Source organism: Oncorhynchus tshawytscha, linkage group LG14 (genome assembly GCF_018296145.1).
Source record: "Oncorhynchus tshawytscha isolate Ot180627B linkage group LG14, Otsh_v2.0, whole genome shotgun sequence".
NCBI lineage: Eukaryota > Metazoa > Chordata > Actinopteri > Salmoniformes > Salmonidae > Oncorhynchus > Oncorhynchus tshawytscha.
The window spans coordinates 46,446,818-46,470,315 of NC_056442.1; the positions used below are offsets into that span (position 1 = coordinate 46,446,818).

At 45.3% G+C, this 23,498-nt stretch overlaps 1 pseudogene; it reads right to left on the reverse strand.

Moving 5' to 3' along the window:
- The window catches only part of LOC121839164, a 285,007-nt pseudogene that overhangs the window by 250,968 nt on the left and 10,541 nt on the right, over positions 1-23,498 (reverse strand).

Below are 23,498 nucleotides of genomic sequence, written 5' to 3' on the forward strand. Positions count from 1 at the left end.
CGTAACAACAACAACAGTGTAAACAACAACATGCTTACCGTCCTGATGTACTGGAAGACGATGGCTGGCACCATGGTGGGTAGAGGGACGGGGCTGGCACCATGTTGAGTAGAGGGACGGGGGCTGGCACCATGGTGGGTAGAGGGATGGGGGCTGGCACCATAGAGGGACGGGGGCTGGCACCATGGTGGGTAGAGGGATGGGGGCTGGCACCATGGTGAGTAGAGGGACGGGGCTGGCACCATGGTGGGTAGAGGGATGGGGCTGGCACCATGGTGAGTAGAGGGACGGGGGCTGGCACCATGGTGGGTAGAGGGATGGGGGCTGGCACCATGGTGGGTAGAGGGACGGGGGCTGGCACCATGGTGGGTAGAGGGATGGGGCTGGCACCATGGTGGGTAGAGGGACGGGGCTGGCACCATGGTGGGTAGAGGGACGGGGGCTGGCACCATGGTGGGTAGAGGGACGGGGGCTGGCACCATGGTGGGTAGAGGGATGGCACCATGGTGGGTAGAGGGACGGGGGCTGGCACCATGGTGGGTAGAGGGATGGGGGCTGGCACCATGGTGGGTAGAGGGACGGGGGCTGGCACCATGGTGTGTAGAGGGATGGGGGCTGGCACCATGGTGGGTAGAGGGATGGGGGCTGGCACCATGGTGGTGTTGGTGAAGGACTCATCTGCCAGGGTGATGTTTACACCTTGGTATCCCTCAACAACCTGGAAAGAATGGATACACACAGGCACACACACACACACACACACACACACACACAAACAGGTGTGATTAATGGGGATGTCTTCATGAGTGAGGGTCACCTCTCCCCTTCACCCTGTCGACCTTCAGAAAGACACCTTCAGATAGAGATCCCACGGCACTAAATCTACAGCAATTAAGGCTGCTGTGTGTTCTCTCCTCGCCAGAGAAAAACATTTAAGGAGCTTATCATGGAAGTGAAGAAGTGGATTGGCCTTTTGCTTGTCGATAAGCAGCTCTCCCGCTCCTACCAAAAACAAAAAACTTTCCCCAGAGAAATAACGATCAGAAAACTTTCTGAGATGAATGAATATTCAACACAACACCAGGGAGAGGACTAGAGATGGGAGGGGGGGATTCCATCCTATCCCACAGCTCAGACAGGCTAGAAAGCAGATGTGGGTTTCATTCAATTAGACTGTCTGCTTATACATTTTAGTCATTTAGCAGACTCTCTTATCCAGAGCGACTTGGAGGAGAAATAAGGGTTACGTGCTTTGCTCAAGGGCACAGACAGATTTTCACCTAGTCGGTTCCATCAGCAGTATGTGTATACAGTACTGTATGTATGTAGCTAGCTGTTTTTTATTTCAAATGTATTTAACTAGGCAAGTCAGTTAAGAACGGCCGGCCCTGTCATTGTGAACACATACAGAGATGGATATGTACAGATAACAGACAAAATTAAGGAAACATTTTTGTAAATGAGGGATACCAGAAAGGAAGAGGCGACGCGGGAGTTTTTAATCCGCGCAAAGTCTGTCCACGAAAATAAGCAGACGAAGTGAGGAATTGTTCTATGGAGGTCAATGAGATAGTGTCGAATTTAGTCAACAGATTGAATGCTAATTTGCTTTCTGAGGCTTATTTGATGGAATAGAAGTTTTGTAATGGTTAGGTTGTTAAGAATGCACTGATACAAACGTGAATGCCCTGATATAAACGTGAATGCCCTGATATAAACGTGAATGCCCTGATATAAACGTGAATGCCCTGATATAAATGTGAATGCCCTGATATAAACGTGAATGCCCTGATATAAACGTGAATGCCCTGATATAAACGTGAATGCCCTGATATAAACGTGAATGCACTGATATAAACGTGAATGCCCTGATATAAACGTGAATGCCCTGATATAAACGTGAATGCCCTGATATAAACGTGAATGCACTGATATAAACGTGAATGCACTGCTATAGACGTGAATGCCCTGATATAGACGTGAATGCACTGATATAAACATGAATGCCCTGATATAAACATGAATGCCCTGATATAAACATGAATGCCCTGATATAAAAGTGAATGCACTGCTATAGACGTGAATGCACTGCTATAGACGTGAATGCACTGCTATAGACGTGAATGCACTGCTATAGACGTGAATGCACTGCTATAGACGTGAATGCACTGCTATAGACGTGAATGCACTGATATAGACGTGAATGCACTGATATAGACGTGAATGCACTGATATAGACGTGAATGCACTGATATAGACGTGAATGCACTGATATAGACGTGAATGCACTACTATAGACGTGAATGCACTGATATAGACGTGAATGCACTGATATAGACGTGAATGCACTGATATAGACGTGAATGCACTGATATAGACGTGAATGCACTGATATAGACGTGAATGCACTGATATAGACGTGAATGCACTGATATAAACGTGAATGCACTGATATAAACGTGAATGCACCTGGCATGTTGGCAACTTTGACTATATGAGTTGTGCCTGTTGTGTCATAGAGATCTAACCCGTTTTAGTATGGACATTGAGGGATTCCACCATTTTAAAGTAGTCAACTGGGTCGGGATTCCTAAAGAGTTGGGAGCAAATCAGACAATGAAGAAGAAAATTGACTACTTGAAAACGGAGATAGCATCTATGACAGCACGGGCAGCCCCATTAAGGCTATAATGCACAGCTACAAAGATGAATCGTCTATCTCTATGGCCGGTTGTTCATATGTCTACCCTCTCATTGGTTAAAATAGTCCCACCTGATCTTGCCTTCCATCTTTGAAGACATGTATTACCATTGTTAGAGTGGTCACTGGAATATCTTGTCAATATAATAGACAATCTCTGGGGATTCAACATATATTGAAAGCAGGAACTTCCACATAGGTTCGGTTCCTAAATTAATTAAGCAATTAACATCCATCATGCTTAGTACATTGTTTTGGCTACATTGTTGTACATTGTTTTGGCTACCATGGCAACAAGAGATCTCAGTGACTTTGAAAGAAGGGTCTCAAAAGCAACATAGGGGATTAAAGTGTGTGTGTGTGTGTGTGTGTTTGTGTGTGTGTATGTGTGTGTCAGTCACCAGATCTCAACCCAATTGAACACTTCTGGGAGATTCTGGAGTGGCGCTTGAGTTAGCTTTTCCATCAACAAATGGAATTTCTCGTGGAGGATCAGTGTCACGTCCCTACAATAGAGTTCAAGATATTTGTAGAATCTACACCAAGATGCATTGGAAGTGTTCTGGCAGCTCATGGTGGCCCAACTGCCTATTAAAGAACCTATGTTGGTGTCAGCTTTATTTTGGCACTTACCAGTATGTGCTACTGTAGGTTGAATGACACAGCCCCAAGAGCGCATTTACTACAGTAATGCACGCCTGCTTGTATAAACTGTGTAGTAAATTGAATACTACTATGTTTATGCTTGTAAGCCTGTTTGTTGGGGATACCAAGAAATAAATAATGCAAGAGAGGGGGGTAGAGAGAGAGACATTGAGAGAAGGGGGTAGAGACAGAAAGAGAGAAGGAGGGTAGAGACAGAGAGAGATAAGTGGGTAGAGACAAAGAGAGAAGGGGAGTAGAGACACAGAGAGAAGGGGAGCAGAGAGAGAGAAGGGGGTAGAGACAGAGAGAGAAGGGGAGTAGAGACACAGAGAGATAAGGGGGTAGAGACAGAGAGAGAAGGGGAGTAGAGACACAGAGAGATAAGGGGGTAGAGACACATAGAGAAGGGGAGCAGAGAGAGAGAAGGGGAGTAGAGAGAGAGAGAGAAGGGGAGTAGAGACAGAGAGGGAGAGAAGGGGAGTAGAGACAGAAAGAGAGAAGGGGTAGAGACACAGAGAGAGAAGGGGGTAGAGACAGAGAAGGGGGTAGAGACAGAGAGAGAAGGGGGCAGAAACAGAGAGATACGGGGGGTAGAGACAGAGAGAGAAGGGGAGTAGAGACAGAGAGAGAAGGGGAGTAGAAACAGAGAGAGAAGGGGAGTAGAGACAGAGAGAGAGAAGGGGGTAGAGACAGAGAGAGAGAAGGGGGTAGAGACAGAGAGAGAGAAGGGGGTAGAGACAGAGAGAGAGAAGGGGGTTGAGACAGAGAGAGAAGGGGAGTAGAGAGAAAGAAGGGGATAGAGAGAGAGAAGGGGAGTAGAGAGGGAGAGAGAGAGAGAAGGGGGGATGACAAAGAGAGGGGGAGAGAGAATGGGGTAGAGACAGAGAGAGAATGGGGAGTAGAGACAGAGAGAGAAGGGGGTTAAAAACAGAGAGAGAATGGGGTAGAGACAGAGAGAGGGAATGGGGGTAGAGACAGAGAGAGAGAAGGGGGTTAGAGACAGAGAGAGAGAAGGGGGTAGAGACAGAGAGAGAAGGGGGTAGAGAGAGAGAAGAAGGGGTAGAGACAGAGAAAGAAGGGGGTAGAGAGAGAGAGAAGGGGGGAGAGAGAGAGAGAGAGAGAAGGGGGTGAAAAGAGAGAGAGAAGGGGGTAGAGAGAGACAGTGAAAGGTAGCATGTGGTATTGATTCTATATGATAGAGCAGTACAGGGCTTCTAGAGAGAGAGAGGAGGGGGGTAGAGAGAGACAGTGAAAGGCAGCATGTGGTATTGATTCTATATGATAGAGCAGTACAGGGCTTCTAGAGAGAGAGGAAGGGGGTAGAGAGAGAGAAGGGGGTAGAGTGAGAGAGAAGGGGGTAGAGAGAGAGACAGTGAAATGCAGCGTGTGGTATTGATTTCATATAATAGAGCAGTACAGGACTTACAGAGAGAGAGAGAGGAGGGGAGTAGAGAGAGACAGGGGGGTGAAAGTGCAGCAGGGGGTAGATTCTATAGGGGGGTAGAGCAGACAGGGGGTAGAGAGAGAGAGGAGGGGGTAGAGAGAGAAGGGGGAGAGAGAGAAGGGGGTAGAGAGAGAAGGGGGTAGAGAGAGAGACAGGGGGTAGAGAAATGCAGCGTGGGGTATTGATTTCATATAATAGAGAAAGACAGGACTTACAGAGAAGAGAGAGAGAGAAGGGGGTAGAGAGAGAGAAGGGGGGTAGAGAGAGAAGGGGGTAGAGTGAGAGGGGGTAGAGTGAGAGAGGGGGTAGAGCGAGAGAAGGGGGTAGAGAGAGAAGGGGTTAGAGAGAGAGAAAGGGGGAGAGAGAGAGGGGGTAGAGAGAGAGAGAAGGGCGGTAGAGACAGAGAGAGAAGGGGGTAGAGAGAGAGAGAAGGGGGTAGAGAAAGAGAGAAGGGGGTAGAGAGAGAGGGGGTAGAGAGAGAGAAGGGGGAAAGAGAGAGAGAAGGGGGTAGAGAGAGAGAAGGGGGGTAGTAGAGGGGGGTAGAGAGAGAAGGTGGGTAGAGTGAGAGGGAAGGGGGTAGAGAGAGAAGGGGGTAGAGAGAGAAGGGGGTTAGAGAGAGAGAAAGGGGTAGAGAGAGAAGAGTGGTAGAGAGAGAGAGAAGGGCGGTAGAGACAGAGAGAGAAGGGGGTAGAGAGAGAGAGAAGGGGGTAGAGAAAGAGAGAAGGGGGTAGAGAGAGAGAAGGGGGGTAGAGAGAGGGGGAAAGAGCGAGAGAAGGGGGTAGAGCGAGAGAAGGGGGTAGAGCGAGAGGGGGTAGAGAGAGAGAAGGTGGGTAGAGTGAGAGGGAAGGGGGGAGAGAGAGAGAAGGGGGTAGAGAGAGAAGGGGGTAGAGTGAGAGAGAAGGGGGGTAGAGAGAGAAGAGTGGTAGAGAGAGAGACAGTGAAAGTCACCGTGTGGTATTGATTTCATATGATAGAGCAGTACAAGGCTTTCTTGGGGAACCCTGCTCTAGACAACTAGCATTAAATAATGCACACTGATATACAGTAGCCTCCTATAATCCCATAAGGAGGAATACTGCATCATATCGTCTCGTAACAAAGCACCATGGAGAGATGGACACTAGTCCAAATAGATACTACATACAGTGCATTCGGAAAGTACTCAGACACCTCAAATTTTTCCACATTTTGTTACGTTACAGACTTATATATACATTATTAACAGTATTAACAGTAACATTAACATTAATAACAGTATTAACAGTATTAACAGTAACATTAATAACAGGATTAACAGTATTAACAGTAACATTAACATTAATAACAGTATTAACAGTATTAACAGTAACATTAATAACAGGATTAACAGTATTAACAGTAACATTAACATTAATAACAGTATTAACAGTAACATTAACATTAATAACAGTATTAACAGTAACATTAACATTAATAACAGTATTAACAGTATTAACAGTATTAACAGTAACAGTAACATTAATAACAGTATTAACAGTAACCTTAACATTAATAACAGTATTAACAGTATTAACAGTAACATTAACATTAACATTAATAACAGTATTAACAGTAACATTAACAGTATTAACATTATTAACAGTATTAACAGTAACAGTAACATTAATAACAGTATTAACAGTATTAACAGTATTAACAGTAACAGTAACATTAATAACAGTATTAACAGTAACCTTAACATTAATAACAGTATTAACAGTATTAACAGTAACATTAACATTAACATTAATAACAGTATTAACAGTAACATTAACAGTATTAACATTATTAACAGTATTAACAGTAACAGTAACATTAATAACAGTATTAACAGTAACATTAACATTAATAACAGTATTAACAGTAACATCAACATGAATAACAGTATTAACAGTAACATTAACATTATTAACATTATTAACAGTATTAACAGTATTAACAGTATTGACAGTAACATTAACATTATTAACAGTATTAACAGTATTAACAGTATTAACAGTAACATTAACAACAGGATTAACAGTATTAACAGTAACATTAACATTAATAACAGTATTAACAGTAACATTAACATTATTAACAGTATTAACAGTATTAACAGTAACATTAACATTAATAACAGTATTAACAGTAACATTAACATTAATAACAGTATTAACAGTATTAACAGTAACATTAACATTAATAACAGTATTAACAGTAACATTAACATTATTAACAGTATTAACAGTATTAACAGTAACATTAACATTAATAACAGTATTAACAGTAACATTAACATTAATAACAGTATTAACAGTATTAACAGTAACATTAACATTAATAACAGTATTAACAGTATTAACAGTAACATTAACATTAATAACAGTATTAACAGTAACATTAACATAATTAACAGTATTAACAGTATTAACAGTAACATTAACATTAATAACAGTATTAACAGTATTAACAGTAACATTAACATTAATAACAGTATTAACAGTAACATTAACATAATTAACAGTATTAACAGTATTAACAGTAACATTAACATTAATAACAGTATTAACAGTAACATTAACATAATTAACAGTATTCAAATCAAACTTTCTTGTCACATTCTCCAAGTACAACAAGTATAGACCTTACTGTGAAATGCTTACTTACAAGCCCTTAACCAACAGTGCAGTTCAAGAAGAGTTAAGAAAATATTTACCAAATAACTAAAGTAAAAAGTAAAAATAAAAGTAACACAATAATGAGGCTATATACAGGGGGCACTGGTACCGAGTCAGTGTGCAGGAGGTAAGTTGAGGTCATTTCTAAATGTACAGTTGAAGTCAGAAGATTACAGACACTTAGGTTGGAGTCATTAAAACTTGTTTTTCAACCACTCCACAAATGTCTTGTTAACCAAATATAGTTTTGGCAAGTCGGTTAGGACATCTACTTCGTTTGGCAAGTCGGTTAGGACATCTACTTCGAAAATGATGTCATGGCTTTAGAAGCTTCTGACAGGATAATTGACATCATTTGAGTCAATTGGAGGTGTACCTGTGGCTGTATTTCAGGGCCTACCTTCAAACTCAGTGCCTCTTTGCTTGACATCACGGGGAAATCAGCCAAGACCTCAGAAAAACATTGTAGACCTCCACAAGTCTGGTTCATCCTTGGAAGCAATTTCCAAATGCCTGAAGGTACCACGTTCATCTGTACAAACAATAGTACGCAAATATAAACACAATGGGACCACTCAGCCGTCACACCGCTCAGGAAGGAGACGCGTCCTGTCTCCTAGAGATGAACGTGCTTTGGTGTGAAAAGTGCTAATCAATCCAAGAACAACACCAAAGGACCTTGTGAAGATGCTGGAGGAAACAGGTACAAAAGTATCTATGTCCACAGTAAAACAAGTCCTATAGACATAACCTGAAAAGCCGCTCAGCAAGGAAGAAGCCACTGCTCAAAACCACCATAAAAAAAGCCAAACTATGGTTTGCAACTGCACATGAGGACAAAGATAAAACAAAATTGGAACTGTTTGGCCATAATGACCATCGTTATGTTTGGAGGAAAAAGGGGGAGGCTTGGAAGCTGAAGAACACATCCCACATCCTGAAAGTTTGTGGGCAAAACTGAAAAAGAGTGTGTGCGAGCAAGGAGGCCTACAAACCTGATTCAGTTACACAAGCTCTGTCAGGAGGAATGGGCCAAAATTCACCCAACTTATTGAAGAAAGTTTGTGGAAGGCTACTCGAAACATTTGATCCAAGGTAGTTCTCCCATTCTTCTCTGAAGAGCCTCTCAAGCTTTATCGGGTTGGATGGGGAGCGTCGCTGCACAGCTATTTCCAGGTCTATCCAGAGATGTTCGATTGGATTCAAGTCCGGGCTCCGGCTTTGTCACTCAAGGACATTCAGAGACTTGTCCCGAAGCCACTCCTGCGTTGTCTTGGCTGTGTGCTTAGGGTCATTATCCAATTGTAAGGTGAACTTTAGCCTTAGTCAAAGGTTCTGAGTGCACTGGAGCAGGTTTTCTTCAAGGATCTCTCTCTACTTTCCTCCATTCATCTTTCCCTCAACCCTGACTAGTCTTCCCAGTCCCTGATGCTGCCACCACCGTGCTTCACCGTAGGGATGGTGCCAGGTTTCCTCCAGACTTGACGTTTGGCATTCAGGCCAAAGAGTTCTACCTTGGTTTCATCAGACCAGAGAATCTTGTTTCTTATGGTCTGAGAGTCCTTTAGGTGCCTTTTGGCAAACTCCAAGCAGGCTGTCATGTGCCTTTTACTGAGGAATGGCTTCCTTCTGGTTACTCTACCATAAAGGCATGTTTGGTTGAGTGCTGCAGAGTTGGTTGTCCTTTTGGAAGATTCTCCACTCTCCACAGAGGAACTCTGGAGTTCTGTCAGATTGACCATAGGGTTCTTGGTCAGTTTCCTAAACAAGGTCCGTGTTTCTTGTTTTGGTTCATGTTGTGTTTTTCATTAAAAACACTCCCCTCTGAACTTGCTTCCCGACTCTCAGTGCACATCGTTACAGAATGAAGCCTCACCAAAGGAAAGAATCAGGGAGTTTTTTTGTTTTTGTGTTGGAGGTGATGTCGGCTCCTGGTGTCAGGACCGAGGCAACCGGGAGGTCTCAGCCGGCTCTCACTCCTCAGGCCGGTTTGTCAGATTTCTGCACCTCAGAGGACGCGACCGGTCCACTCCTGATCCCCGGGATCGTCCCTGTCGTTGGCGTCCTGCGGCTGGAGCCGAACACGCCGGGGAGGGGGTACTGTCATATATGCTCTCTCTCTGGCGCGCTAGGTCGCCATGCTTCTGCGCCTCATCTGGATCGACAGGTTCCCGCGCCTTAGCAGAGGTGACCGGTCCGCTCCTGAACCCCGGGATCATCATCTTGGTCGACGTCCTGCAGCCAGAGCCGCGCGTCGGGGAGGGGGTACTGTCACGTGTGCTCCCTCTCCGGCCTCTAGGTCACCAGGCTGCTCGTTAAGGCGGACAACTGTCACCATCGTTACGTGCATTAGCGCAATATGACACTCACCTGGACTCCATCACCTCCTTGATTACCTTCCCTATATCTGTCACTCCTCTTCGTTCCTTCCCCAGGCGTCATTGTTTCTGTTTCTTGTCTGTGCGTTGTTCGTGTTTCTTGTTTTGGTTTATGTTGTTTTTTCATTAAAACACTCATTCCCTGAACTTGCTTCCCGACTCTCATCGCACATTGTTACAAGAATGGTACCACCTGACCTCCTGTCCTCCCGCCTGCCATCCATCTTTGAGGATATTGTATTTCCATTCTTAGAGCCGTCACTGGAATATCTTGTAATATAATAGACAATCTTGCCTTTAATGAACTCTTCATAAATAAAGTACTACAGTATAAAATACGTGGGCAGACCCCATGTCCTCTAAAGAGGGCACACCTCTAGCATGGACCAATGGCTGTCCAGAATATGATCCTGGCCATGACATCAAAAACAGTAAAGAACAAAATGCTACATTGTAAAACTGAGAAAATGGCATATTATAGATTTGAAAAAGAATGAAAGATTATCTACAGAGTGAAAAGAAAAGGTATATATTTTATAAGAATCAAAATGGAAGAGAAATGACAAACCCTGTCCTCATTAGTACCTAATCTGGGAATAGAGATGTACCCACAATGCAATGGGCCAATCTGACCTCCAGGCCCAGGCCCCTGCTGACCTCTCCCTATCCCAGTGTCACTCACACACATGGGCCAAGCCAACCAACCATCGCCATACAGATCATTAAAGCAATCTAAATATTGTATTAGATTCTTCTGTTTACTTTTTCTAATTCAGAATAAACAGACAAACTCATATCTCATCTGCCATGTTTGTAATTCTGAAGCTCTGGTGGCATTGCCCCGTTCAACCCCACTTTGTTTTTAACAACCAATAAATAGCTTACATCAGCTTTCGACAAACAACATTTTCTGTGCGTACTACTACATGAGCGTAAACAATTAGTAAATTGAGCACATTAGCCCAAACACACACCCCGGTCAGCAGTAAATGTTTCTAATGAGCTAGGAACACAGAGGGTATGTGGGAGGTCAGTTAGCAGAATGCCTAATGATGCCACATGTTTGGATTGAGGATTTGCAACCCAATAAGTAACCATCTTCACTCCGCACAGACAGAGAGAGAAAGAGAACAGAGAGACAAAAAAGATAGAGGTACAGGAGAGAGAAAAATATATTTAAAAACTTCAGTCATAACTGTTTTAGAGTTTCAGTCCATTTCCATTTGAATATAAGACTGTACCATACTTCATCACTCTGATAGTACAAGTCCTGGCTATGTCCGACCAAATAATCCCATTGGAGTTTTGAATTAAAGAGGCACTGCATGAGGTCTTTATCTTTGTTCATATGTATGGGACTGCTTGGCTATCTATGCTAGTCCATCAGGAGGAGATCACCATCTAATACAGAGAGAGAGACAGTTTATAAATTGTGAGGGAGCGATAAAGAAAGAGAGGGAGAGGCTGAGAAAGTCAGGTAAGCAGAGTGCTCAGAGAAGAACACCACTAGCGTCTCCTAGGGAACGTTGTGTGTCACTGCAAGTAAACCATTAGAACAGCTCAAGAGTTGGGATGACGAGGGTAATGCTCCAATTACAATGGCACTGAGCATTAATTAAGAGAAAGATGGCGGACGGAAGACAGGGTGGTGCGGCAGGTGCCGCTTCTCAGTCGAATGCTGTAATGTTATGTAAACCATCAGGTGTACGCCGACCCCCAGCTAAGTAACTCATGCAAAGAGTTAAAGCGCAATTAACGGTTTTATCTCCAGTACTCTGCCATGATTGTCAGTTACGTAGCTGCTCTACTGATAATCTCAGTGCGTCCTTGCTGGGATGACACAAATCTACTGCCGGAGAATATCAACACCAAACATATTGGCCTCTGTTCCACGGGAGCGAACAGCACACAGCATACCATAATGTTCTGAATAATGGCCAAGTCTACCTCGCTCCCTATTCCACTGAACCGCTTAGGCGTAACAAACACAAGTCCAACATTTATCGGAAACTGCTAAACTACCTGTTCACTACACTTCTACTCTCTGGGGATGTGCAAATCAATCCTGGGCCTAACATCACCGAGCCAGCGATACTCACCGGAGTGGAAAGCGGTGGATGGCCTCGTCCACTGGTCGTCACCGCTGTGGAAGTGGGGGAGTGCTATCAAATTCAACATCTACTCACAGACTCCAACCTTGACTTCCTCTGCCTCTCACAGACACGGCTCCATAAAACCTCTCCATATGCTGCTTTGATTGTGTCTGGCTACAATGTTTTCAGGAGAGACAGGATTGAAGGAAGAGGAGGGGGTGTGATGATTTACATTAAAGAACATATCCGATGTAAACTAATTGAGTGGTCATGTGATAATGAACTAGAATATATTGGCCTGAACGTTACACGGTCTCCCCAAATGTCTTTTACCCTTATTGGAATGTATAGGCCACCTTCCACCAAAAGTGTGTTTTTTGATCAGTTTAATAACATGCTTAGGGAATGTGACTTTGGGAAAGAGGTCATCTTAACGGGAGATTTTAACATTAATTATGAAGACAAGTTTTGTAGGAAAACCCTCAAACGGATCACTAATACCTTTGACCTTACACTGCTAGTTAAAGGGCCAACCAGGGTGACTTGTTGCTCTAAAACACAGATTGATTTGGTGTTCACTAATAAACCAGAGAGAGTGACTAAATCATTCAATATGGTTACTGGGCTATCTGATCATAATCTGACACTTATAGCCAGAAAGCTGTCTAAGAGCAGGCTTAACCTGTCTACTGTTAGAAAGCCGGATCAACTAAGAATACCTAAGAGTGAATTAAGCTATTTTGAAAACGCAATTAAGGGAATCAACTGGAATGATCTCTTGTCCTATACAGACGTTGTCACGTTCTGACCTTTATTTCCTTTGTTTTGTATTTATTTAGTTGGTCAGGGCGTGAGTTGGGTGGGCAGTCTATGTTTGTTTTTCTATGTTTTGGGGCATTTCTATGTTTCGGCCTAGTATGGTTCTCAATCAGAGGCAGGTGTCATTAGTTGTCTCTGATTGAGAATCATACTTAGGTAGCCTGGGTTGCACTGTTTGTTTGTGGGTGATTGTCTATGTTGTAGCTTCACGGTTGTCATTTGTTTATTGTTTTGTATACAGTGTCAGTATTTTCTTTATTAAAGATTTACCATGGACACTTACCACGCCGCATTTTGGTCCGACTCTCCTTCACTATATGAAAACCGTGACAGAATCACCCACCACCAACGGACCAAGCGGCGTGGTAAACAGCAGCGACGACAGCAGCAGCAGCGGCAACAACAGCGGCCAGCATCACAGGACTCCTGGACATGGGAGGATGTATTGGACGGCAAGGGTTGCTACACCTGGGAGGAGATCCTGGCGGGAAAGGATCACCTTCCATGGGAACAGGTGGAGGCAGCTAGGAGAACAGAGGCAGCCGGAGAGAGGAGCCGGCGATATGAGGAGGCAGCACGGCAGTGCGACAGGTACGAGAGGCAGCCCCAAAAAATTTTTGGGGGGCAGACGAGGTGTGGTAGTGAGCCAGGTAGCAGACCTGAGCTCACTCCTCGTGCTTATTATAAGCAGCGCATTACTGGTCAGGCACCGTGTTATGCGGTTAAGCGCACGGTGTCGCCAGTGCGCGCCCATAGCCCGGTGCGCTATAGGGCAGCCCCGAAAGTGCCGTGAGAGTGTGGGCATCGAGCCAGGGCGTATGGTGCCTGCTCAGCGGGTCTGGTCGCCGGTACGCAGGTTGGGTCCAGGTTATCCTGCGCCGGCTCTGCGTGCTGTGTCTCCGGGCGCTGGGAGGGTGCAGTGCGTCCTCTGCCTGCGCTCCGCTCGTGCCGGGCGAATGTGGGAGTGGAGCCTAAGGGAGAGGTGCGTGTAGTAAGCACTAGATCTCCCGTGCTTACCCACAGCCCGGTTCAACCTGTGCCTGCACTCTGGAGGGTCCGGGCTAGAGTAGTTGTCCAGCCTGGGGAAGTGGTGCCAAGGTTGCGCACCAGAGCTCCAGTGCTCCCCACAGCCCGGTCCTTCAGTTGCCTCCTTTTAACACCAAGCCTCCTGAAGGTCTCCCCAGCCTGGTGGTTCCTGTGGCAGCCCCACGCACCAGGCTGTCTCTCCGTCTCCTCCCTGCAGGTGGTCCTGTCTGTCCGGCGCCGCTGCCGGAGTCTCCCGCCTGTCCGGCGCAGCTGCCGGAGTCTCCCGCCTGTCCGGCGCTGCTGCCGGAGTCTCCCGCCTGTCCGGCGCCGCTGCCGGAGCCTCCCGCCTGTCCGGCGCCGCTGCCGGAGCCTCCCGCCTGTCCGGCGCCGCTGCCGGAGCCTCCCGCCTGTCCGGAGCCTCCCGCCTGTCCGGCGCCGCTGCCGGAGCCTCCCGCCTGTCCGGCGCCGCTACCGGAGCCTCCCGCCTGTCCGGCGCCGCTGCCGGAGCCTCCCGCCTGTCCGGCGCCGCTGCCGGAGCCTCCCGCCTGTCCGGCACCGCTGCCGCTGCCGGAGCCTCCCGCCTGTCCGGAGCCTCCCGCCTGTCCGGCGCTGCTGCCGGAGCCTCCCGCCTGTCCGGAGCCTCCCGCCTGTCCGGAGCCTCCCGCCTGTCCGGCGCCGCTGCCGGAGCCTCCCGCCTGTCCGGCGCCGCGGCCGGAGCCTCCCGCCTGTCCGGCGCTGCTGCCGGAGCCTCCCGCCTGTCCGGCGCCGCTGCCGGAGTCTGAGGCGCCAGAGCCCGTCAGCCCAGAGGCGCCAGAGCCCGTCAGCCCAGAGGCGCCAGAGCCCGTCAGCCCAGAGGCGCCAGAGCCCGTCAGCCCAGAGGCGCCAGAGCTTCTGCCCCTCTGTCCAGAGCTTCTGCCCCTCTGTCCAGAGCTTCTGCCCCTCTGTCCAGAGCTTCTGCCCCTCTGTCCAGAGCTTCTGCCCCTCTGTCCAGAGCTTCTGCCCCTCTGTCCAGAGCTGCCCCTCTGTCCAGTGGGGTCATTGAGAGGGGTGGCCATGGTGAGAAAGCCACGGAGGCGGACAATAAGGCGGACTAAGACAATGGTGAAGTGGGGTCCGCGTCCTGCGCCAGAGCCGCCACCGCGGACAGACGCCCACAAAGACCCTCCCCTATAGGTCAAGGTTTTGCGGCCGGAGTCCGCACCTTTGGGGGTACTGTCACGTTCTGACCTTTATTTCCTTTGTTTTGTATTTATTTAGTTGGTCAGGGCGTGAGTTGGGTGGGCAGTCTATGTTTGTTTTTCTATGTTTTGGGGCATTTCTATGTTTCGGCCTAGTATGGTTCTCAATCAGAGGCAGGTGTCATTAGTTGTCTCTGATTGAGAATCATACTTAGGTAGCCTGGGTTGCACTGTTTGTTTGTGGGTGATTGTCTATGTTGTAGCTTCACGGTTGTCATTTGTTTATTGTTTTGTATACAGTGTCAGTATTTTCTTTATTAAAGATTTACCATGGACACTTACCACGCCGCATTTTGGTCCGACTCTCCTTCACTATATGAAAACCGTGACAGACGTGGAAACTGATAGTCAAGTTTTTCTATCCACAATCCAGACTACAATAAATGGTTTCCTAAAGAAAATCAAATCCAAACCTGGCCAAAAGAGCCCTCTTCCTTGGCTAAATGGAGAAATCTGGAAAGTGATGAAATAACGAGATGCTATAAAAATAGCACTAAGATCCATATTAGAGCATGACAGACGTAGATTTACTATGTTGAGAAGTAAGGTGATGAAAGAAACCAGACAGGCCAAGGCAAACTTTTTTATGAACATAATTGGTGAAGCAAAGGGAAATTCTAAGTTGATCTGGGAGGATCTAAAAAAGTTAACAGGGAAAGACCATAGTAACACTGCAAAAAGACTAGAAATCATGGTGAATAACAATCTAACACAGGATGCAGTCGAAATAGCAATAGTCTTCATTCCTACTTTATTGACTCTGTCAGGGGACTGACACAGAACCCCTTCACTGGATTTTTGGGCTCAGTGCTAGTAAATACACTCAACCAGTCTTTGTCATAAGGGAGGTTTCTGAGTCAAAGGTGAACAAGGTGATTAGCTCACTAAAGAACTCTAAAGCCAAAGATGTGTTTGGGCTGGACTCTACCTTTCTTAACTACAACTTGGAGTCACTCATTGGCCCCATTACTAAGGTCACCAACACATCTATTGGTCTCGGGGTGTTTCCAAGGGTATGGAAGTCGGCCATAATAACGGCCATCTTTAAATCAGGTGACCCTGCTGACGTGACTAACTACAGGCCCATTAGTATACTACCTGTGGTGTCAAAGGTTGTTGAAAAGTGTGAAGCAGAACAACTGATTGCCCACCTCAACAACAGCTCCTTCTTTTACACTCCATGCAGTTTAGTCAGAGCAAAACACTCCACAGAAACGGACAACTGCTTTCTTCTGGAAAAAGTGAAGTCCAAGATGGACAAAGGGGGCGTTGTTGGGGCTGTGTTTCTGGACCTAAGGAAGGCTTTTGATACTGTTAACCATGAGATTCTCATCATAAAATTGTCCAAGTTCAACTTTTCCCCTGATGCCTTGAGATGGGTGAAATCATACCTTGAAGGCAGAACTCAGTGTGTCAGAGTGAGCAATGAGCTGTCGCCCACTCTTAGCTATGATGTGGGCGTGCCCCAAGGGTCAATACTGGGGCCCCTCCTGTTCAGCCTGTACATTAATGATCTGCCTTCTATCTGTACTGGGTCTGAAGTTAAAATGTATGCAGATGATACAGTGATATATGTGCATGCAAAGAGCAAACAACAAGCTGCACAAAAACACACTACTGTAATGGTCCAGGTTACAAAGTGGCTCAGTGCATCTCAATGTGAAAAAAACTGTTTGCATGTTCTTCACAAAGAGGGCAACAGATGCTATTGAGCCAGATGTCTATGTGTCAGGGGAGAAGCTCCAGGTGGTATCTGATTTTAAGTACCTTGGCATCATACTTGATTCCAACCTCTCTTTTAAAAAGCATGAGAAAAAGGTCATTCAAATAAGAAGCCCAATAGCCATCATCACTGTTACATCCTCAGAAAGCATGAGCTCCTGAGTTGGGAAAATCTTGTGCAATACACTGACGCATGTCTTGTATTCAAGATCCTAAATGGCCTGGCTCCCCCTCCACTCAGTATTTTTGTTAAACAGAAAACCCAAACATATGGCAGCAGATCCACAAGGTCTGCCATGAGAGGTGACTGTATAGTTCCCTTAAGGAAAAGCACCTTTAGTAAATCAGTTTTCTCTGTGAGAGCTTCCCATGTCTGGAATACACTGCCATCAGACATACATAACTGCACCACATATCACATGGACTGCACCAGATTTACCCGTTCTTGCAGTGAGATGTTACCCCACACTTCCACCAAGGCACCTACAATTTCCCAGACATTTCTGGGGGGGAATGGCCTGGTTGAGATTGCCTGCAATGACAACAAGCTCAGTCAGATGATGCTGAAACACACCGCCCCAGAGTATGATGGACCCTCCACCTCCAAATCAATCCCGCTCCAGAATACAGGCCTCGGTGTAACGATCATTCCATCAAAGATAAACGCGAATCCGACCATCACCTCTGGTGAGACAAAACCGCGACTTAGTGAAGAGCACTTTTTGCCAGTCCTGTCTGGTCCAGCGACGGTGGGTTTGTGCCCATAGACAACGTTATTGCCGGTGATGTCTGGTGAGGATCTACCATACAACAGGCCTACAAGCCCTCAGTCCAGCCTCTCTCAGCCTATTGCGGACAGTCTGAGCAGTGATGGAGGGATTGTGCCTTCCTGGTGTAACTCAGGCAGTTGTTGTTGCCATCTTGTACCTGTCCCGCAGGTGTGATGTTCGGTACTGATCCTGTGTATTGTTACATGTGGTCTGGGCATGCGAGGACGATCAGCTGTCCGTACTGTCTCCCTGTAGCTCTGTCTTAGGCGTCTCAGTACAGACATGGCAATTTATTGCCCTAGCCACATCTGCAGTCCTCATGCCTCCTTGCAGCATGTCTAAGGCACATTCACGCAGATGAGCAGGGACCCTGGGCATCTTTCCTTTGGTGTTTTTCAGAGTCAGTAGAAAGGCCTATTTAGTGTCCTAAGCTTTCATAACTGTAACCTTAATTGCCTACCGTCTGTAAGCTGGTAGTGTCTTAACAACCGTTCCACATGTGCAGGGTCATTAACTGTTTATGGTTCATTGAACAAGCATGGGAAACAGTGTTTAAACCCGTTATTTGGATTTTTACAAATTATCTTTGAAAGACAGGGTCCTGAAAAGGGATGTTTCTTTTTTTGCTGAGTTTAGGTCATTTCATATCCCGATAACTATTGTTGCAAACAAAATAAATATAGGCCTAAAACAAAAAAATATACATCTGAAGTCAGACGTTTACATAAACAAGTTTTAATGACTCCAACCTAAGTGTTTCAACCACTCCACAAATGCCGTGTTAACAAACTATAGTTTTGGCAAGTCGGTTAGAACATCGACTTTGTACATGACACAAATCCTTTTTCCAACAATTGTTTCAAATCAAATCAAATCAAATTTATTTATATAGCCCTTCGTACATCAGCTGATATCTCAAAGTGCTGTACAGAAACCCAGCCTAAAACCCCAAACAGCAAGCAATGCAGGTGTAGAAGCACGGTGGCTAGGAAAAACTCCCTAGAATGGCCAAAACCTAGGAAGAAACCTAGAGGAACCAGGCTATGTGGGGTGGCCAGTCCTCTTCTGGCTGTGCCGGGTGGAGATTATAACAGAACATGGCCAAGATGTTCAAATGTTCATAAATGACCAGCATGGTCGAATAATAATGAGGCAGAACAGTTGAAACTGGAGCAGCAGCACGGTCAGGTGGACTGGGGACAGCAAGGAGTCATCATGTCAGGTAGTCCTGGGGCATGGTCCTAGGGCTCAGGTCAATTGAAACTAGAGCAGCAGCACGGCCAGGTGGACTGGGGACAGCAAGGAGTCATCATGTCAGGTAGTCCTGGGGCATGGTCCTAGGGCTCAGGTCCTCCGAGAGAGAGAAAGAAAGAGAGAAGGAGAGAGTTAGAGAACGCACACTTAGATTCACACAGGACACCGAATAGGACAGGAGAAGTACTCCAGATATAACAAACTGACCCTAGCCCCCCCGACACATAAACTACTGCAGCATAAATACTGGAGGCTGAGACAGGAGGGGTCAGGAGACACTGTGGCCCCATCCGAGGACACCCCCGGACAGGGCCAAACAGTAAGGATATTCCAGACAGTTTCCAGACTTTAACTTATAATTCACTGTATCACAATTCCAGTGGGTCAGAAGTTTACATACACTAAGTTGACTGTGCCTTTAACATCATGGGAAAATAAGAAGAAATCAGCCAAGACCTCAGAAAAAAAACTGTAGACCTCCACAAGTCTGGTTCATCCTTGGGAGCAATTTCCAAACACCTGAAGGTACCACGATCCTCTGTACAAACAATAGCACACAAGTTTAACCACCATGGGACCACGCATCCGTCATGCCGCTTAGGAAGGAGACACATTCTGTCTCCTAGAGATGAACTTGCTTTGGTGCGAAAAGTGCAAATTAATCACAGAACCACAGCAAAGGACCTTGTGAAGATGCTGGAGTAAACCGGTGCAAAAGTTTCTATATCCACAGTAAAACGAGTCCTACATTGACATAACCTGAAAGGCCGCTGAGCAAGAAAGAAGCCACTGCTCAAAAATCGCCATAAAAAAGACAGACTACGGTTTGCAACTGCACATGGGAACAAAGATCATACTTTTTTGAGAAATGTCCTCTGGTCTGATGAAACAAAATTGGAACTGTTTGGCCATAATGACCATCGTTAAGTTTAGAGGAAAAAGGGGGAGGCTTGCAAGCAGAAGATCACCATCCCAAACGGGGGTGGCAGCATCAGGGTGCTTTGCTGCAGGAGGGACTGTATATGGCATCACGAGGAAGAAAAATTATGTGGATATATTGAAGCAACATCTCAAGACATCAGTCAGGAAGTTAAAGCTTGGTCGCAAATGGGTCTTCCAAAAAGACAATGACCCCAAGCATACTTCCAAAGTTGTGGCAAAATGGCTTAAGGACAACAAAGTCAAGGTATTGGCGTGGCCATCACAAAGCCCTGACCTCAATCCTATAGAAAATATGTGGGCAGAACTGAAAAAGTGTGTGCGAGCAAGGAGGCCTACAAACCTGACCCAGTTACACCAGCTCTGTCAGGAGGAATGGGCCAAAATTCACCAATTTATTGTGGGAATCTTGTGGAAGGCTACCCAAACCTTTTGACCCAAGTTAAACAATTTAAAGGCAATGCTACCAAATACTAATTGAGTGTATGTAAACTTCTGACCGACTGGTAATGTGAAGAAATAAATAAAAGCTGAAATAAAAAATTATCTCTACTATTATTCTGACATTTCACATTCTTAAAATAAAGTGGTGATCCTAACTGACCTAAAACAGGGCATTTTTATTGGGATTAAATGTCAGGAATTTGGAAATTTATTTGGCTAAGGTATATGTAATCTTCCGACTTCAACTGTGTGTGTATGTATGTACTGTATATATATTTATTTTCATATTTTGGGGGGCTTGACTTTTTTTGCAAGTTATTTTGGCATTAATACGTGTACACATCAATTTGCATTTGGTACCTTGGGTCTAGTGTTAGCACCAACTCACAAAACCCCCATTTCTCAACTGTGTAAATTGGGGCCATGTCTTTGCAGATGTGAGTTGTAACAGCAGCTGTTAACGCCTTCCATCTTCATGATTCTTTGCCATATGGTGTGCAGCGGGCAAAAGCCTCTAGAAATGAGTCGGGGGTTTGTTTTGAGCACCCGACTGTACTTTTTTCGGTCTCATCCGTAGTATCTCTCCGTACTGTTTCACATGATTCTTGCGTAGGTGGTAAAAGAGGTTAGTGGTATTTGAGCCTGTTGTCAGAACCGGCCTGAGAATCTGTGGAAAGAACTGAAAACTGCTGTTCCCAAATGCTCTCCATCCAACCTCACTGAGCTCGAGCTGTTTTGCAAGGAGGAATGGGAAAAAATGTCAGTCTCTCGATGTGCAAAACTGATAGAGACATACCCCAAGCGACTTACAGCTGTAATCGCAGCAAAAGGTGGCGCTACAAAGTATTAACTTAAGGGGGCTGAATAATTTAAAGTTAAAAATGTTTGAAATATCCAATAAATGTCATTCCACTTCATGATTGTGTCCCACTTGTTGTTGATTCTTCACAAAAAAATACAGTTTTATATCTTTATGTTTGAAGCTTGAAATGTGGCAAAAGGTCGCAAAGTTCAAGGGGGCCGAATACTTTCGCAAGGCACTGTACGTGACCAGGCAAAAAACCTTTCCAAGCCAAACCATGTCATAACCGCTACACACAGCCTACATCGTTGTCACCATATCAGCTAAAGTAACATCATAGTCAACATAGCTAACAGAACTAACAAGTTAGTAAACACGTTACAATCATGCTGTAACGTTACAGTGTACAGTCAGTAAGAAGTTTAGTACTTAAACCGGCACGTCCCGGTGGCAATACATTTGTAAAACCAAAAGCTTTCCTTGAGTTCCAGTATTGTGTTGGACAGTCATAGCCAGCTAGCTAACATAGCATCCATATTTTTGAGCTGGGTGTTTGAGTAGACTAAACTAACAAGTTGCATTTGCTAGCTAAGTGAGTGAAAGTGAAAAAAATCTCTCCATCTTGCTTCTCTTTCACTTTTTAAGAAATAAATTTGTTTTATCTAAAAAGGATAACTTATTTTTATTAAATTCACTGAGAAAGATGGTCCTCCACTTCCTTCTCTGAGGAGCCGCCACTGATTAACCATCCCTCCTTTATAGAAGTCTTTAAATTATGGCTGCAATCCCAAATGGTCTGATAAATCATAATCTATTCTTATCATTATGCCCTTGTTAACCATTGTCACAGATATGAGAGATTTGAATAGCTTCTAGGGGCATGTTATCCATTTGGGACCTGGCCTTTTCCCAACACCTTCAGCACCCATTGGCCCCAAGAGTAGTCTATATGGGTGATGGGTCATAGGTTGACCTCCAGATGACTAGAGCGTTCTCATCTCACCTCCCAAATCTGGCACTCTTCCTGAAGCACTAGTAGGAGCTGTGCTCCATGGAGAAGGCCACAGTGTCACTGTACCCCAGGGGAGGTCTCTTCAACCTGGGCGAGGAGAGGTACCTGGTCACACGTGGAGTCACAGAGATAGTCACCAAGAGATACAGCAACAATAGGAAATGGACCACAAGATCTGATGGAATTAAAAGAGTCGACTTCTTCTGCTGTGCTATTCGGTCTTGTCAGGTAGACAGAGAGACAGACAAGAGGATAACACAAGACAGAGACTGAATGAAAGAAAGAAGGGGTGATAGATTGCTGGAAACCAGACAGCGTAAGATTGAGACGGCCATCTGAAAGCGAGTACATTACGTCCTGGTTTGGATGAGAAATGGCCGATTACAATATATTACATTACAGTCCCATCACTCTGCTGTGGATAGTCACTCTCTCCGACGCTCTATTGAAATAATCACAGTGATTAATACTGTGCAGCTGTCATTTGGGGAGACACAGTTTTTACTTTGCAGTGTCCCTGTACCACAAACAAGACAATGTTATACTGTAGAGGTCTTCAAGGTCGAATCTGGGTCAGGTCTGATAATTGCCACGGGTCTCAGATATGTGCAATTAAAATGTATTAACCTGTTAATTTAGTGTTTGTGTCATGACAACTGTGCGAGCTGTGTCAGCCGATTGCAACTCAATAAAATTCAGCTTGTATCCAGCTGAAACTGGTTCTGGCTGCTCACCTCACATATGTCTGTGAAAGAAAAAGAGAGAGAAAGGAAGAAAGAGAGAGATATAAAGAAGAGAAGGAAGAGAAACAGTGTAAAAGGACCCTTACTTTTGATATTACCCTCATCAACGTTTGTGAAGGTTTGGCTATTACTAGATTTAGCTACAGCAGGCCTATGAAGGCAGTGCACACAGTTGACAGTTGAACTTGAGGTGAGGAAGAATGCTTTAGGCCTGCAAGAGTTACAAATAATATAATCTAATCTTCATAAAAAATATATTCTGAGCAAAAATAAATGAAGTAGCATCCTTCTGTATGCCTATATCTGAATAGCAGTAGTAGCCTATCTGACACGTATGTCGGGAAGATGGCGCTAGTATATCTCCATCTTTCTCTCAGTCTCTCCAGGTCTACGCCTAAGCGTGTCTCCTTTAATGTTTATTTAGTAAATATGAATATCACACAGTGGAAGCCTAAAGGCCTACAGTATATGCATGCAATGCTGCATTTTTCACTCAACTCTCCCGACAGCTGTCTACTATTGCTTTAGTAAAGTAAAAAAACAATAGACTATAAAGTGTCGAATAAATTACACATCGAAACAAGTTTTTTTGTCATTTGTTCTAGGCAGTTTTTAAGGACACGTAACTGTGGATCATTTGACCAATATAACTTGCTTATTGATGGCGCTGATAGCACCCAGTTGGAGGCTTCCTTTGCTCTCTCCTTCTTTCCGATCTGTCTTGAATCTGAACCAGCAGGGGTCTGTTTGGATTTGTTTTCCAAGGTCCTTCTCAGAACGGGTACAACTG